Below are 15,675 nucleotides of genomic sequence, written 5' to 3'. Positions count from 1 at the left end.
TTCAGTAGGTGAGAAGCTGTCACCATCCTGAACTCTGTATAACAGCTCCTCCCAGCAGTGTCCTTTCTTTAATGAAAGCAAGCCCTTCTCTTCTATTTTCCACACTTGCCTATGGCTTACCATAGTCTGCTGGTCCTGGTTTGCAACCCTCCGCTACTCCCAAACAAACTCATTTTGCTGGTAAAATAGCAGGCTCCTTTGTTTTGTGTTTTTGTTTTTTAACAGTGAACAGGTGCTTTTTGGGTCGGCTTAAGTTACTCAATAAGAGAGTCTTGAAAGGAGACAAGAAAACATGCATTTTTCTAAAAATTTTTTAAAGATTATTTATTTATTCATGAGAGATACAGAGAGGGGGCAGAGATATAGGCAGAGGGAGAAGCAGGCTCCCTGCAGGGAGCCCAATGGGAGTCACGCCCTGAACTGAAGGCAGACACTTTGCCACTGAGCCACCCTGGTGTCCAAAAAACATGCATTTTAAAAAAGATGTTATTTATTTGAGAGAGAGTGAGAAAGGAAGGGGGGATGGGGTGTACATGGGGGAGGGAAAAGAAGGGGGGAATCTCATGCAGGCTCTGTACTGAGCACAAGCCCTAGCCCTATCAGTGCTCGATCTCATGACACTGAGATCATGAACTGAGTCGAAACCCAGAGTGAGATGCTTAACAGGCTGATCTACCCAGGCACCCTGAAAACATACATGTTTTTAAAAGTTTTACTACTAGGGAGCAGGACAGAATACGTCATAGAGACTCAAGCGTTGGGCCTAATAGATACTTTGATATCTACAACTGACTTGATGAAAGCCAATTGACTTCCCAAGTTGTTGCTTTCTCATCATGAGATTACACTGAAAAAAGACTTTACCTCCATTTGACCTTAGTCTGTATTTTCTAACTGATTAAAGTTCTTCCTTCTGGTGTATCTTTTAACTCAGGCAAAAGACCTGATAGACAAAGCATCCTGTGATGGGAACCGAAACAACCCCCTCAAGCAATAACAACTGCTCTGACAGCCAACAAGACCCCAAATGACTGACCCCCAGACAATGATGACCTGATCTTTACTGCCCAACTGTATATACCCACAAACCTTTGTCTCATATTTTCCTTACATAAGCCTAGAAGTATTTTCAGCATTCAGAAACAGTCTTTGAGACATTAGTCTGCTATCTTCCTGGTGTTGGCTCACTGAAATAAATTTGTTTCATCACATATCTCTTTGTTTTCGGATTTTGTCAGTGGCAAATGGCTGAACCTGTTGTATCTGGGTCCCTAGGGCCAGGTGCTCTTCTTGCACCCTTGAGCCCCTGCTATAACAAACACATCAGGTGTTCTTATGGCAATAACTCCAATCAAGATCATTTGTTTCACAAAGCCAAGTTTTATTAAGTATGAGCATCCTTCCTTAAAACCAAAAACAAAACTGGTTTTAACTTGCATTTCTGGCACAGGAGGGATAATTTCTTTGTTTCTTTTCTTTTTTCATCTTAAGAGAGGGAAGGGGAAGAGAATCCTAAGCAGGCTCCATGCCCAGCAAGAGCCGGACCCTGGGCTTGATCTCACAACCCTGAGATCATGATCCAAGCCAAAATCAAGACTGGGTCACTCAACTGACTGAGCACCCAGGTGCCCTATCTTTGTCTGCTTTTACATCTCATTTGTACAAATTCCTTGACCCCTAAGTTTTTTCTTTTACATGAAAACACCATATTTTGGAAGTTTATTGGAAATGTTATTCATGCTACTATACAGTATTAAAAAGAAAAATCAAACAAACAAACTTGAGCTGAGATTTAATTTTCTTGACTACTGTTAACAGATTTTTAAATTCTGTCAGTAAATATTTATTGAGGATATTGTTTTGTTGAAGAAACATCTGCTAGATCCTGTGAGAAATTGAAAGAAAAAGAAATGTCCAAACTAGTTGTGGGTAAATAAGTATATAAGTAAAATATAAGTAAGAATATGAGATGAAATAGCATAGATGGATTCTGGAACCAGAAAGTGTAAGTCAGAATCTTGGATTAGGACTTAGGAAAATGACTATACCTCTCTGTGCCTCAGTTATCTCTAAAATGGGTATAATAATAGTATCTTCTTCATATAATTTTTAAGAAGATTAATTAATTTATTTATTCGTGAGAGACACAGAGAGGCAGAGACATAGGCAGAAGGAGAAGCAGGCTCCATCCAGGGAGACCGATATGGGCCTCAATCTGAGGACCCCAGGATCGCAACCTGAGCCAAAGGGAGATGCTCAACCACTGAGCCACCCCCCGGTGCCCCTTCCTCAAAGAATTTTTATAAGGATTAAATGAACACATACATCAAAGCCCTCACAACAGTATTTGACACATTAGATACATTAGAGCACATTAAGGAACTATTATGGTTCTGAAACAAACAAAAAGCAGAGGTAAGTAAAAATGGCCTATCAGCATGAACCATAAAGGATGGGCAGGATCTGGAGAGAATTAAATGATGAAAAAATATTGTAGTAAGAATGAGATAATTAGTTTAGCTTGGTTACAATGCAATCTTTTAGAGAAAGGTAGGTCTAGAGAAGGGCTGAAGGCTGAAAACATCACAGGGGCCTGAGTATCACCTGACAGGCCATGGAGAACTACTAAAAAGAGAAGAGTGTTTTGTTTTGTTTTTTTTTTTGAGAAGAGTGTTTTGATCAAAGAAGTTTTATAAGTGACAGAGGGCTAGTGGGTTTTTACAGACGTCCTTTAGAAACTAGATTTTCCTATAAAGCAGTTTTGCTTACTAACATCATCATCTCTACAAATAAAAGCACTAAGCTGGAATCTAAGTGGGCCTCCGCTCTCTAGAGATATATTATTGAGTTAACAAATGAATATGAAAGAAAGTGAGACTTGACACTAACTTGAAAACTGGTTTGACCCAGTTCATATTACCGTTTAGATTTTGAGTGAAAACTTGCCAGGGAACTCTCAATATGGTCAACTTTTGACCGCTGCTAATGTGAGATGACTGTCTCTGCCACCCACTGCTCACCACCCCCACTTTCTTGCTCGGCTTCACTAAGGGTAGCAACACACCCAACTAAAGTACTCTGTTTCCAGACTTCTCTTGCAACTAGGTAAGGCAACGTTAATGAGCTGTACCATATGAGATATAAATTAAGAGTGTCTTGTGGGACCCCTGGAAAGAAGCTGACTCAGCTAGGAAATAAATGCTTTTGCTCCTCTGATCTTATTCCTTTTGGACATAAGGACGGCTACGTTGTTCCATGAAGTCATCCTGACAAAGGAAGTCTCATGTTAGGATGGAGAAACAGGAAGATGGAAAGATCTAGGGCCCTGATTCCAATCCTAGAAGGACTATCTCTGAGACTGCTCTACTTGAGAAGATGAACTATTCTGTGTTTAAGCCACTCTCAGTCCAGTCACTCTTAGAGCCTAACAGATTTCCCAACTTACAGCGCTGGTTACTACCTGTTGTTAGTACAACGAAGTTAGTATAATCACAATGTCCCTAAATTCAGGAATGTATGTAGCTCAGCCATATCCATTAGACTATTAGAATTCTCAGATGTCCAGGTTCCTTGTATTTCCAGTACCCGGCACAGCGCCTGTTACAAAGCAGTCATTCAAGAGAGATCCTCCAGGGTGATGAAACTGTGGGGATGGGGTCTGTGACCTGCTAGCAGCCACTGTTCTATCTCTGGGGTGGAATCAGTTCTGAGATAATGAGGCCAATCAGCAGTGAGAAGCAGCAAACATCCTGCAAAGTTAAGAGTCACCGCTTCTAAACCTTACTGCCACTCCCCAGCCCAGCTGCACCCATGCCATCTATAGAGTTCGGGTATATAAGATGTTTAATTTCTCTTTTTGCCTATAAGTTTGAGTTTGGTTTCTGTAACAAGAATCCTGTGTAAGACTATATATTTAGAGAAAAGCAGATTAGGTACACAAAATAGAAAAAAAAAGCCTTTTCTCAAATTATATTTGCCCTAGCTACCTACATAAAGCTGCTAAATAAATAGCGCAGAGAAAACAAAGAACAAATTCCAGAACAGTACTTTCACATATATTGTGTATCCTTAACAGTCAATGTTTTAGTATTAATTTAGCTCCTGAAATGTGAAATTCAAATACTTTCTTATTGCCAGGAAAAAAAATGTAGCAGTATTTAGAGTTCCAAACCATTGAGAAATTTAGACATTTGCCCTATAGTCAGTGGTTCCTAAATTCAAAAACTAGTCGTCTCAGAATCATGGGAGAACTGGTTTGAAATACTCATCACTAAGCCAAACCTCAAGAGATTCTGATTCAGCAGGTTTGGTTTGGGCATATTCTAAGCCACTAAACTACTTTCAGGCAAAAACAGGCTTGAGTAGCTAGCTGATAGGTATAAGTGGACAAACTAGTGAATATTTCAATTTGTTTCTTCCTTCAGGTAAACCCCACCTTTATTTATAATTTATATGGTAGACAAGGTAACTATAGTTACCTCAATTGTAAATGTAAAGAGTTTAAATTAAATGTCTTTCCTTTTTTCTTACCTATAAAATTCTTGAGTTTCACATGTGAGAATGGTAAAGTATATTATCAATTTTTTCCCATTTTAACAAAACACTAAATACTTCTCATCTTTCCTTTGGTATGAGTTAGGATGCTGTCAGTAACAGAATGCCCAATTAAAAAATGGTTCAAATGATGAAGAATTTAGTATCTCACATAGCAAGAGGAGGCAGAGCAGTCTCTGGTCAAATTCAGAGGCTCAGTAATGCTTCTGTGATTCTTTTAATTTTCTCTTATTGTTTCCACAACTGCTACTGCAGCTCCAACTATCATGTTTTTCTAGTAAAGAAGGACAAATTTGTAATTGTAGGTACTTCTTTCTTTTTTTTTTTTTTAAGAAATGAAGAAAACTTTCATGGAAGTTCTTCAGCTTAAACCTATCACTGTCATAGAGGATAGGATTAACTCCCTAAGAATAATTATTATTTAGGGTTCCTGGATGGCTCAGTTGGTTAAGTGTCTGCCTTCAGCTCAGGTCATGATCCCAGGATCCCAGGATGGAGCGCCCCAGGTTAAGCTCTCTGCTCAGCTGGGAGTCTGCTTCTCCGCTGCTTCTGCCCCTGCTCTTGCGCGTACAAATACACACGCACGCGCTCTCTCTCTCTCTCCCAAATAAATAAATAAATAAATAAATAAATAAATAAATAAATAAATAAATCTTTAAAAGAAAGAAGAGTAATTTTATTTATACCCTAAGTCTTGGGAGACTAACCTTTCCAAAGCACATGGAAGAAAAAACCATTAGAACAAAATCTGGACTCTTTCCAATAGGAATAAAGTTGGAGGGAAGCATGGAGAGCAATAGCAGTTTGTGAGACACTGACAGCGGTCCACCGCGCTCAGTAAAAACGAAGAAACCATATTTAAAACAATTTAAAAATGCAATTTAGCATGGAGAAACCAGTTCAGTGCATTAAATGACTGGAAAACATGATTAAGCTGCTAAAACTTTAAATCCTGCACCAACAGAAAAAGAAACAAAAGATGTACCCAACTGGAAACTTGGAAGGATATAACCCACATACTTATGCAGTAAAATTCCTGTCAGTCAAATAAAAAACATCTTGAAAATTACTACTCAGGAATGTTCTACTCTAAACAATCTATGTATCAATTACTCTCTGATTTCTAAGTGTGCTCAATATTTCAAAAGCATTACATATTATATATAAAAGACGAAACAAGAAGAGAATAGGTATTTTAATTTAAATAACAGCAAGTTCAGTTTTAAAACACTGTTCTTAAAAATTCTGTTCAGATGCCAGAGGATCAATGGCATAACAAATTATAGAAACTCAAACACAAACTTTAGAAACAGACCACTTTCATAGGCTTCCTTTGAAAATCTTCATGAAACAATATACACTAATATTATCCAAAAATAAAAAGTCCTGATTGTTGAGAATTTAATCTGGAAACCCCAGAGTCAGTTCAGGATCCCAGGACAAATATTTAGTGTTGGCAGTAATGTAAGATAGCACAGTCGCTATGGAAAACAGTTTAGAGTTTCCTTAAAAAGTTAAACACAGAATTACCACATGACTTAGCAATTAAATTCTTAGGTATACAGCCCAAAGAAATGAAAATAGGTATTCGAACAAGTATTTGCAGGCAAATATTCCTAGTAGCACTATTTGCAATAGCCAAAGGTGGAAACAACCCAACAGTCCACCAATGAGTGAATGAGTAAACAAAATGTAGCACATACATACAATATATTCAGCCACTAAAAAAAAAAAAAAAAAAAAAAAAAAAAAGTACTGATAGATGCTACCAACATGCATGAACCTCAAAACCATTATGCTAAGTGGAAGAAGATAGACATAAAAAGTCACATACTATATGACTCCTTTTATAAGAAATACTTGGAACCGGTAAATCCACAGACAGAAAGTAGATTAATGGTTGCCAGGGGCTGAGGGGAAAGGGGAAATGGGGAGTGAGAGCTTAATGGGCACCAGGTTTACTTCCAGGGTGAAGGAACTATTTTGGATCTACATAAAGGTAATGATTGCCCACCACTGTGAACATACTAAATGCTACTTACTGTACATCTTAAAATGGCTAATTTTATGCTATATGAGCTTTATAGCAATTAAAAAATAACTGATGTAGCTATAATATGGATTATGTACAGATGTTCAGGAAGATGTGCATTGGAATTGAATCAATCCTGGTCAACAGTATTTCAGCTTGCTTTAATATAGTATGGCATTTTACAATTCTTCTGACTGGATATAATCTGAGATTTTCTTAATTTCACCCAGCATTCTAAGATTTACAATGTGAGTCTACATACTGAAACACAGATTAGCTCCCACACTACAAATGGAAATGCCCACACAGCTAGTTCAGGAGGATAAGTCAAAGAGCTTTCTGATCTAAATCATGAATGAAAGAGACCCTAATTATTTACTGTTATGAAGATCCTTGGGGAGGTTTCTTAGTACTTTATAGGTGAGGACCTTCTGATATCACCTTATGAGGCTGTTTTACTACTCATGAGAAGGATGGGGTAAACAAATTGTTGTTGCTTTAAAGCAAGGTTCTGCAAGATCAATCAGGGTGGTCCTTCCCAAAAGGCAGACCATAGAGCATAATGTAACAAGAGAAAAGAACAAACAACACTTGTAATTTTTAAAACTCCACATATTCTATTATTAAAACTTCATCTTTACCTAGAAATTTTGTTTGCAAATATTACAGATGTGATAAGCAAGTTATGCACTGGTCCAGAATTTCTGTCCTGCGTAAAGTAATGAGAAGAGTCACACACTCTTGTGGGAACTGACTGGGGCTTTGGGGAAGGCAGGAAGCACCCCCTCTATCATGTCTCCACAAAGATAGAGCAAATACTTGTAGTTCTGCATTTCTCACCCTTATGGAAGCAAACTGGAATTGGTAGTAAACCCAATTGCCAGGTACTAGCTTGGCATTTCCCATCATGTGAAATAAAGGGATTGCAAAAACTCTTTTCAATGGTTCCTTTACTGTCTTAAAACTGCTGTGCCATTGTGGCTGAAAGAGAAGAAACCGCAATTTTGACAGATCCTAATACATTTATAAAATAGAAAAGCATATATATTTCACAAGTTAATGACATAATTTTACTCTTAGAAAGTATTATATATATATATTTTAGAGCTACATACTTCTGAAGGTTTATCATATTAACTCTAGTTTATTAGAATACTAACTGATAATTATGAAAATGCTTTAAATGGAGGGCAGCCTGGGTGGCTCGGCCGTTTAGCACCACCTTCAGCCCAGGGTGTGATCCTGGAGACCAGGGATTGAGTCCCACGTTGGGCTCCCTGCATGGAGCTTGCTTCTCCCTCTGCCTGTGTCTCTGCCTCTCTGTCTCTCTCACGAATAAATAAATAAAATCTTAAAAAAAAAAGAAAAAGAAAAAGAAAATGCTTTAAGTGGAAATAGTCACTGAGGTAAATTGTCTACAATTCCATAAATTAGTCATATTTACTTAGGAATATTTTATAGGGCAGCCCCCGTGGCGCAGCGGTTTAGCGCCGCCTGCAGCCTGAGGTGTGATCCTGGAGACCCAGGATCGAGTCTCGCGTCGGGGTTCCCTGCATGGAGTCTGCTTCTCCCTCTGCCTGTGTCTCTGCCTCTCTCTCTCTGTGTGTCTCTATGAATAAACAAATAAAATCTTAAAAAAAAAAAGGAATATTTTATAAAACTCTAAATCTGAAGAGCATTTAAGTTTAAATTTTTGCAACAAATTCTTTTTTAAAGATTTCCTATGGACACTATTTCATTATAAAGATAGGTAGAGGGGATCCCTGGGTGGCTCAGCGGTTTGGCGCCTGCCTTCGGCCCAGGCATGATCCTGGAGTCCCGGGATCAAGTCCCACATCAGGCTCCCTGCATGGAGCCTGCTTCTCCCTCTGCCTATGTCTCTGCCTCTCTCTCTCTCTCTCTCTCATGAATAAATAAGTAAAATCTTAAAAAAAAAAAAAAAAAAAAGATAGGTAGAAGTAGGTATTTTCTTTAGGATGATATCTTACCAAGAAATTAGTCCAAATGTAGACAACTGGCTTATTTACCAAATAAGAGCATCATCATCCACTGACAATATGGGCAAGTAAGAAAAGAGAGTTATAATAAAATTTTGTTCAGAGAAACTATTAAACCAGAGTTCTGTCTACTTCTGCCCTATCAGAATATCACGTGTGCTATTAGCAGTATTTAGTTTATATTTAAAAAGCAATTTACGAAGCTTCATCCTAAGCAGTATCTGCAAAATTGCAAGTTTTATCCACTAGCCATATTTCCAACATGCAACATATATCAAAATGCAAAACTATCATTCACGTGTTACTTTGTTATATTGTAATTAACTTTAAAACTCTTTAATACAGGGACGCCTGGGTGGCTCAGCGGTTAAGCATCTGCCTTTGGCCCAGGGCATGATCCCGGAGTCCCAGGATCGAGTCCCACACCGGGCTTCCTGCACTGAGCCTGCTTCTCCCTCTCTATCTGTGTCTCTGCCTCTCTCTGTGCCTCTCATGAATAAATAAATAAAATCTTAAAAAAAAAAAAAGATAAAAAGCTTTTTAAAAAATAAAATAAAATTCTTTAATACAAAGGACGGAGGCAGACAGTATTTTAATACCTTATCAGGTATCCACATTCAAGGCAAACAAGGCCATCACACAAATACTTCAAATATCACTATCTAAACTGTATCAAATGGTTTATTAGCATAAGGGAAGTTGGAACTATTTTTTCATGGTGAATTACTCACTCATGGTGAAATGAGTGATATTCAAAGTATGTGGATGGCTAGAAGGTCCTTGCATAAATAGGAAACAAGAATTTGGCTAACCCAGCAGCCAAACACTTTCAGAGTAGTTCCCCATTATAAAGTTTCATTTGGCTCTTTGTTCCTCTCCGTGAAGGGTTCTGCTGGCTGAATTCATTAAGTTAGCTGATCCTTCTGACAGAATGTTGTCTTATTTGGAGTAAATCTTTCACATTAGGGTGTTTTTTGGGAATGCTTAAAAAGGGCACAGAGTAGGGACTTTACTGTTCTTATAGGAATAGGGTAAGTGACTGTTTCTGTACCTACTGGTTAATAGTGTGTGTGTGGCAGCATTCAGCCTAGGACTTGTATTCATGCAGTAACATGCCTGGGAGCAAGGCTGTGGGAAGGAAACATATGGGTCACATCTACCTGCAGCTGTCAGAGTCTATAAGTACTTACCAAAAGAATTAACAAAAATGAATGCCCAGATTGGCTTATCTCACCTCCCAACATACCTAAAAATTATTTTCTATACTACCAATGACATGGGAACTAGACTTTGAGAAATGTAAAGTTAAACCTTTTGTAAAAAAATGAGTAATTAAATCTAACAAAACCAACCGTCATGGCTGTAGATTGAGAGTTTCAGATTTCTTAGATGATTTGCTAATGTTCAAAAGTATTAGCACACCATTTCACAGTAAGAACTACAATACAAGTTTGCTTGGAGTACACCTACTTTTTATTTTTTTTATTTTTTTTATTTTTTTTTAAATTTATTTATGATAGTCACACAGAGAGAGAGAGAGAGAGAGGCAGAGACACAGGCAGAGAGAAAAGCAGGCTCCATGAACCGGGAGCCCGATGTGGGATTCGATCCCGGGTCTCCAGGATCGCGCCCTGAGCCAAAGGCAAGCGCCAAACCGCTGCGCCACCCAGGGATCCCGGAGTACACCTACTTAAGAAGCACTTTAAAAAAATCTTTTTAATAGTTTTGAAATTGGGAAACTTCTCACATCTCATGGCGTTTCAGGATCACTGTCCACTAGGCAACAGTTGTGATAGTCTCATTACCTGTAAGCTCAAATGTCAGCAGAATGTGTATCAACACCTTGGAATAAAATCCAAGAGACAAGTAGCAGAGCACACTGTTACCCTAGGACCAAGTAGTTGTGGGGTGGAGGCACTTCAGAACATTTTGGATCCAGGAATCAAAATTAGGCTTGGACTACCTAATTACAAAGCTATCGGATGGCATCAGATTTGATATATGAATTGAAAGAAAAAATTTAAAAACTTCACTTTATCTATTGTTTCCCAGTAAAACAAATATTTATCTAATGACATCTTTTGATATGAGCTGATCTACTGAACAAAACTTTAGGCCAAAGCAAACGGGCAGCTACCTCCCTGAAGCATGGTGTTTGATAAAGTGAATGGCATTGGTAGGTCAAGCAGAGGCTCCACCACTCTCTACTATAATACAGTTGACCCAACTGTTCATATTTATAGTATCTGCCTGGCTCTCATAGGCATTGAGCTTGTCATTCCTAGAATTAAAGAGTTACTAAAAGAAAACTTGATGTGCTTATATTTCAAAAATATTTACAAATACTTCTGGGTCTGAATCGAACATGTATTTTTTCTAGAACTGATTTTCCACCTCCTTTATTTCTATACTATTAATTTATTGTCCTTTTGTTACAAGCTATTTCAAATCCTTCATGGGAAGAGGTTAGTTATGAATAAATGAAAGTTTCTAGGACCGGAGCCAGTTCTTCCTTCATTTACTATTTTAATCAATAATTACTGAGTGTACCTAGCAAGCAATAGGGGTAGTACGTGTGTCACGTGCACTATATAATTACTACAGCCAAGAATAAAATCATTAAATCAGGTACCACTTTCATTTTCAAAAGATATTTCTATCAAGATTTTCACAAAGTATAAAAATATTTGGTGTATATAACAGACAAACTATAGCTACTAGTTAGGAAATGGACACAAACATGTCTAAACCCAGTTCATCTATAACTCTGAGGATAAAAAAATACAGCTTTGTTTGAGCATGTTTGCACATTATAATCTCAAGAGCTAGACAGTTAAAAAAAACTTTTTACTAATTAAAGTCCACAGCTTATTGAGGTTCTTTAGCTTTTACCCAATGTCCTTTTTCTGTTTCAGGATCTCAACCAGGGTACCATGTTCTCTTTAGTCATCTTGTCCTTAGGCTCCTCTTGGCTGTGACAGTTTTTTTAGAGTTTCCCTATTTTTGATGACTTTACTAGAATAAAGTATTTATGCATAGTCCTTTGGCTTTAGTCTTACAGACTCCACTTATTTTCAAAGTTACTTAAGTCAGCATCTTTGTGCCCCATCCCCTCTTAGTAAGGTTGTGTCATACATACGCATTCTTTTGTCACAGCCTGCATTCTATTACAGGTCCCTTGATCTCTTAAATTTGCATATAGTCTGGTGTCACTCGTGCTGTAAAGTTCAGTGGGTTCTGACAAATGTATGGTGTCACACAACCACAATTACAGTATCATACAGAATCGCTCCATCACCCTAAAAATCCCCCATGCCTCTTCTATTCAACTCTTCTTTTCCCCCAAGCCCCTCATCTTTATATTATCTCTGGTAGTTTTACCTTTTCCAGAAGGTTTATGGGAATCTTACGCTAGGTAGAATTTTTAGATTGCCTTCTTTCAGTTAGCAACAGGCACTTAAGATTCACCTATGTCTTTTTGTGGCTCGAGCATTTCTTTTTACTCATGAATAACAGTCCTATTATATGGATATACTACAGTTTGTTTAACATTCACCTATTGAAGGATATCATCTTAGCTTCTTTCAGTTTTGGCAATTATGAATAAAGGTGCTATACACATTCATGTGCAATTTATTGTGTGGACATAAGATTTCAACTTATTTGGGTAAATACCAAGAAGCATGACTACAGGATCATATGGTAACACTATGTCTAGCTAACTTATAATAGATGGCCAAACTATCTTCCAATTTTACATTCCTACAGGCAATGAATGAAAGTTCCTGTTGCTCCATATCAGTGCCAGCAAATGGTATTGTCAGTTATTTGGATTTTAGTTATTCTAGTAAGTATGTCGTAGTATCTCACTGTTAATTTAATTTGCAATTCCCCAATGACAAATGTGTTGAGCATCTTTTCAAATGCTTATCAGCCATCTGCATATTTTCTTTGGCAAGGTGTCTGTTCAGATCTTTTGCTCTTATTTTAATAAGGTTGTTTTCTTGTTGAGTAAAGACATTTTAAATGAAGGAATTATGTTTTTGTTCAGATTTACATAATTTACTAGAGAATAGGTTATAAATCAAATGCATCATTTCATCTAGGTCAGCAAAAGTGGAACCAATAGCAAACTACTTGAGTCTTTGATTTTCTTTTTAAAAGCAACACAATAATGAATAACCCCAAATGTCTCAATCTCAAACGGAAAAATGATTAAAGAAATTAAGGCACATTCACAGAAACAGTAAATAATGAAACTAAAAAGCTTCTAACATGCTCATTATAAATTCTGACCACATTTCGGCTTTATAAAAGATTTAGAGTTGTACTGTTTAAAATATGAGCCATGTCAATGACACAGTGTGTCCACTATCAGGGCCTTGGCAAACATCTATGTTTCATTTTCATACTTTAGTCAAGCTTAATGACACAGACTACAAGTCAGTCAACTGGTAACTTTCCTCAAGTAGCATTGGGCATTTTATTTGAGATGTGATTAATAACAGCTTAACAGAAATTAATCTCTTATTTTCTGTAGGAATTGCAACTGCATTCAATGCATCAATGTGATGGAAACATTCAACTAAAGGTTAAAAAAAAACACAAACTGGAGAGTTTCTTTGACTTTTTCTTTGTGTGAATTTAGTTTTTAAAGAAAAAAAAAAAACCCCACAAACTTTGGCAACCGTATGCATTAACCGCTATTTTAGTGTGTCTGACACAAAGAAAAGAGCTTCCACTGTTCCTACATTTTTAATGCTCCCCCTTTCATATGCACCAAAACCAAATACATACAGTCTTGTACCAAACATCTTTCCTCCTGAAAAATCCATAGGAAAGTCTAAGATTAACTGTATTTTTAAAATAAAGGGATATGTAAAATGTTATAGTAGTAACTAGTAACAAATATCTAGCTTTTTAAATGATAGGTAACCATATCTAGATAGATAGATAGATAGATAGATAGATAGATAGATAGATAGATAGATATAGTAAATTGGCTTTTCCAGCTAAATTGATTACCAATTCATGGTAGAAAATTTTAAAAAAGAGAGAAACCAAAGTAATCTGGAACAGCACATATCCAAATGATTCACAAATCTTTTATAGTTGTTTCTAAAAACAAAACAAAGCACAGAGCACACACCCCCCCTTCACTCCCAATCAAACAACAAACAGAAGTAAAAATAAATGCAGCCCTAATAGATCAAAAACAAAAGTATAATCAACAGATTTGTTATTAAGAGAAGTGACTGGCTTAAGTTTGAAAATACGATTATAAAGTGTTCTACCTTATATCTCACTATACATACACTAGTTTCTTTTAGAATGAGTATTTATCAGTGCTTTTTTTTTTTTTTTTAAATACAGAGACATATAGAAGAAAATGGAATAAAATAGGTCAATGATCCCAGTGCTTAGGATAACTGACATACAAAAATAAGAAAATCTGATAGTTCAAAAGCTCATTTAGGCAGACTGTGAAAAGTGAAATGCACTAAAAGCCCTATCTGCCCAGGGAGGCCTGCGTGCCTCAGTTGGTTAAGCGTCTGCCTTTCAGCTCAGGTCATGATCCCAGGGTCCTGGCTTGGGCGCATCAGGGAGCCTGCTTCTTCCTCTCCCCGCTGCAGGTGTGCATGCGTGCATGCACGCGCTCTCTCTCTCTCTCTCTCTGTCTCTCTCTCTCAAATAAATAAAATCTTAACAAACAAAAAACCCCAACCCTACTAGTCTCAAGTGTGTCAACAAGTCTCAGCAAATAGTCTTTCTCATATACTGAGAAAACTGAAGATAACCAGTTACCTGACATGTGTCCTTTCAATTACTACACTTACTCCCTGTGGTAGTGAGTCTCCCAAAATGGCACCCAGTGGTTCCAACCAGAACCATCCAGCTGACCTACAGCAAATTCCTAATCCACAAAAATGTTTGTTATTGCTTTTTTTTTGTTATTGCTTTAAGCACTACAGTTTGCTCTGATTTGTTATGCAGCAATAGGTTAAGTTAATATAATCCATTTAATTTTCCTATTAGCTCGCAAATATTAAGTTTCCGCAGACATCATTTAAGTTTTTCTTCAATGTAAAAGCACTTTTCCTTCAGTTCTTTCATCCTTCTCCTTCAGCCAAACTTTTCCAGAAAGTCTAACACCTCAATCATGCTACTAAAACTGCTTTCTCAAAGGTCAATCAATACTCTCATAATTGCTACATCAATGGTCGGTTTCTTTCTCATCCCTTTGGTGTCTGTGCAGCTTTGGACAATTAAAAATCTTTATATCTTTGGTTTCCACAACACTGAATTCGTAATTCTGTCCCAGGCTCTGTGCACTAATTTTCTGACTTTCTTCATGCACTGTATTTTTTTAATTTTTTTTTAATTTATTATTTATGATAGTCACAGAGAGAGAGAGAGAGAGGCAGAGACACAGGCAGAGGGAGAAGCAGGCTCCATGCACCGGGAGCCCGATGTGGGATTCGATCCTGGGTCTCCAGGATCGCGCCCTGGGCCAAAGGCAGGCGATAAACCGCTGCACCACCCAGGGATCCCATGCACTGTATTTTTATTCATTTTTCTGACTTTCTTCATGTGCTAAATTTTTATTCATGCCCTTTAAACACAGGCATTTCTCCAAAATTCTGATTTCAGTCCCTATACCTTTGCTCAAAATAGATATAACAGTACCACCAGCAATAACCAGCACAACTAAAATTTACTGAACGTTAATGTGCTAGGCCCTATGATAACCTCTTTACATATCTTATATATCATTCCATATATGTTTAGCCTTTCCATTATAACCCTTGGTGCCTAAATATATTCTATAGTTTGGGTAATCTATCACATTAGTCAAGCATTCTTTCCTTTTCCAGGATTAAACTGCATTCCAAAAGGCTTATTCTCTAGTTTACCATCATCTCCCCAATGTTTAGAACAGTGCTTGATATTCTAGTAGTTGTTTATGGAGCACATGGTAGGATATTTGTTGCATTAATGACTGGAAAACTCACACATATCCCACCTCTTTTTGAGGCAGGATGGGCTGCAACAGAAAATAAGACTACTGGCTTACAGCTATAATCATGATAA

At 37.3% G+C, this 15,675-nt stretch overlaps 1 protein-coding gene across 13 annotated transcripts in view; it reads right to left on the bottom strand.

Moving 5' to 3' along the window:
* The window catches only part of PLEKHA5 (pleckstrin homology domain containing A5), a 242,104-nt gene that overhangs the window by 124,867 nt on the left and 101,562 nt on the right, over positions 1-15,675 (bottom strand). The gene's annotated exons all lie outside the window — the stretch shown is intronic.

This window comes from Canis lupus, chromosome 27, assembly GCF_011100685.1.
Source record: "Canis lupus familiaris isolate Mischka breed German Shepherd chromosome 27, alternate assembly UU_Cfam_GSD_1.0, whole genome shotgun sequence".
NCBI lineage: Eukaryota > Metazoa > Chordata > Mammalia > Carnivora > Canidae > Canis > Canis lupus.
The sequence above is the reverse complement of the archived record's forward strand: the minus strand, read 5'-3'. Positions and strand labels throughout refer to the sequence as shown.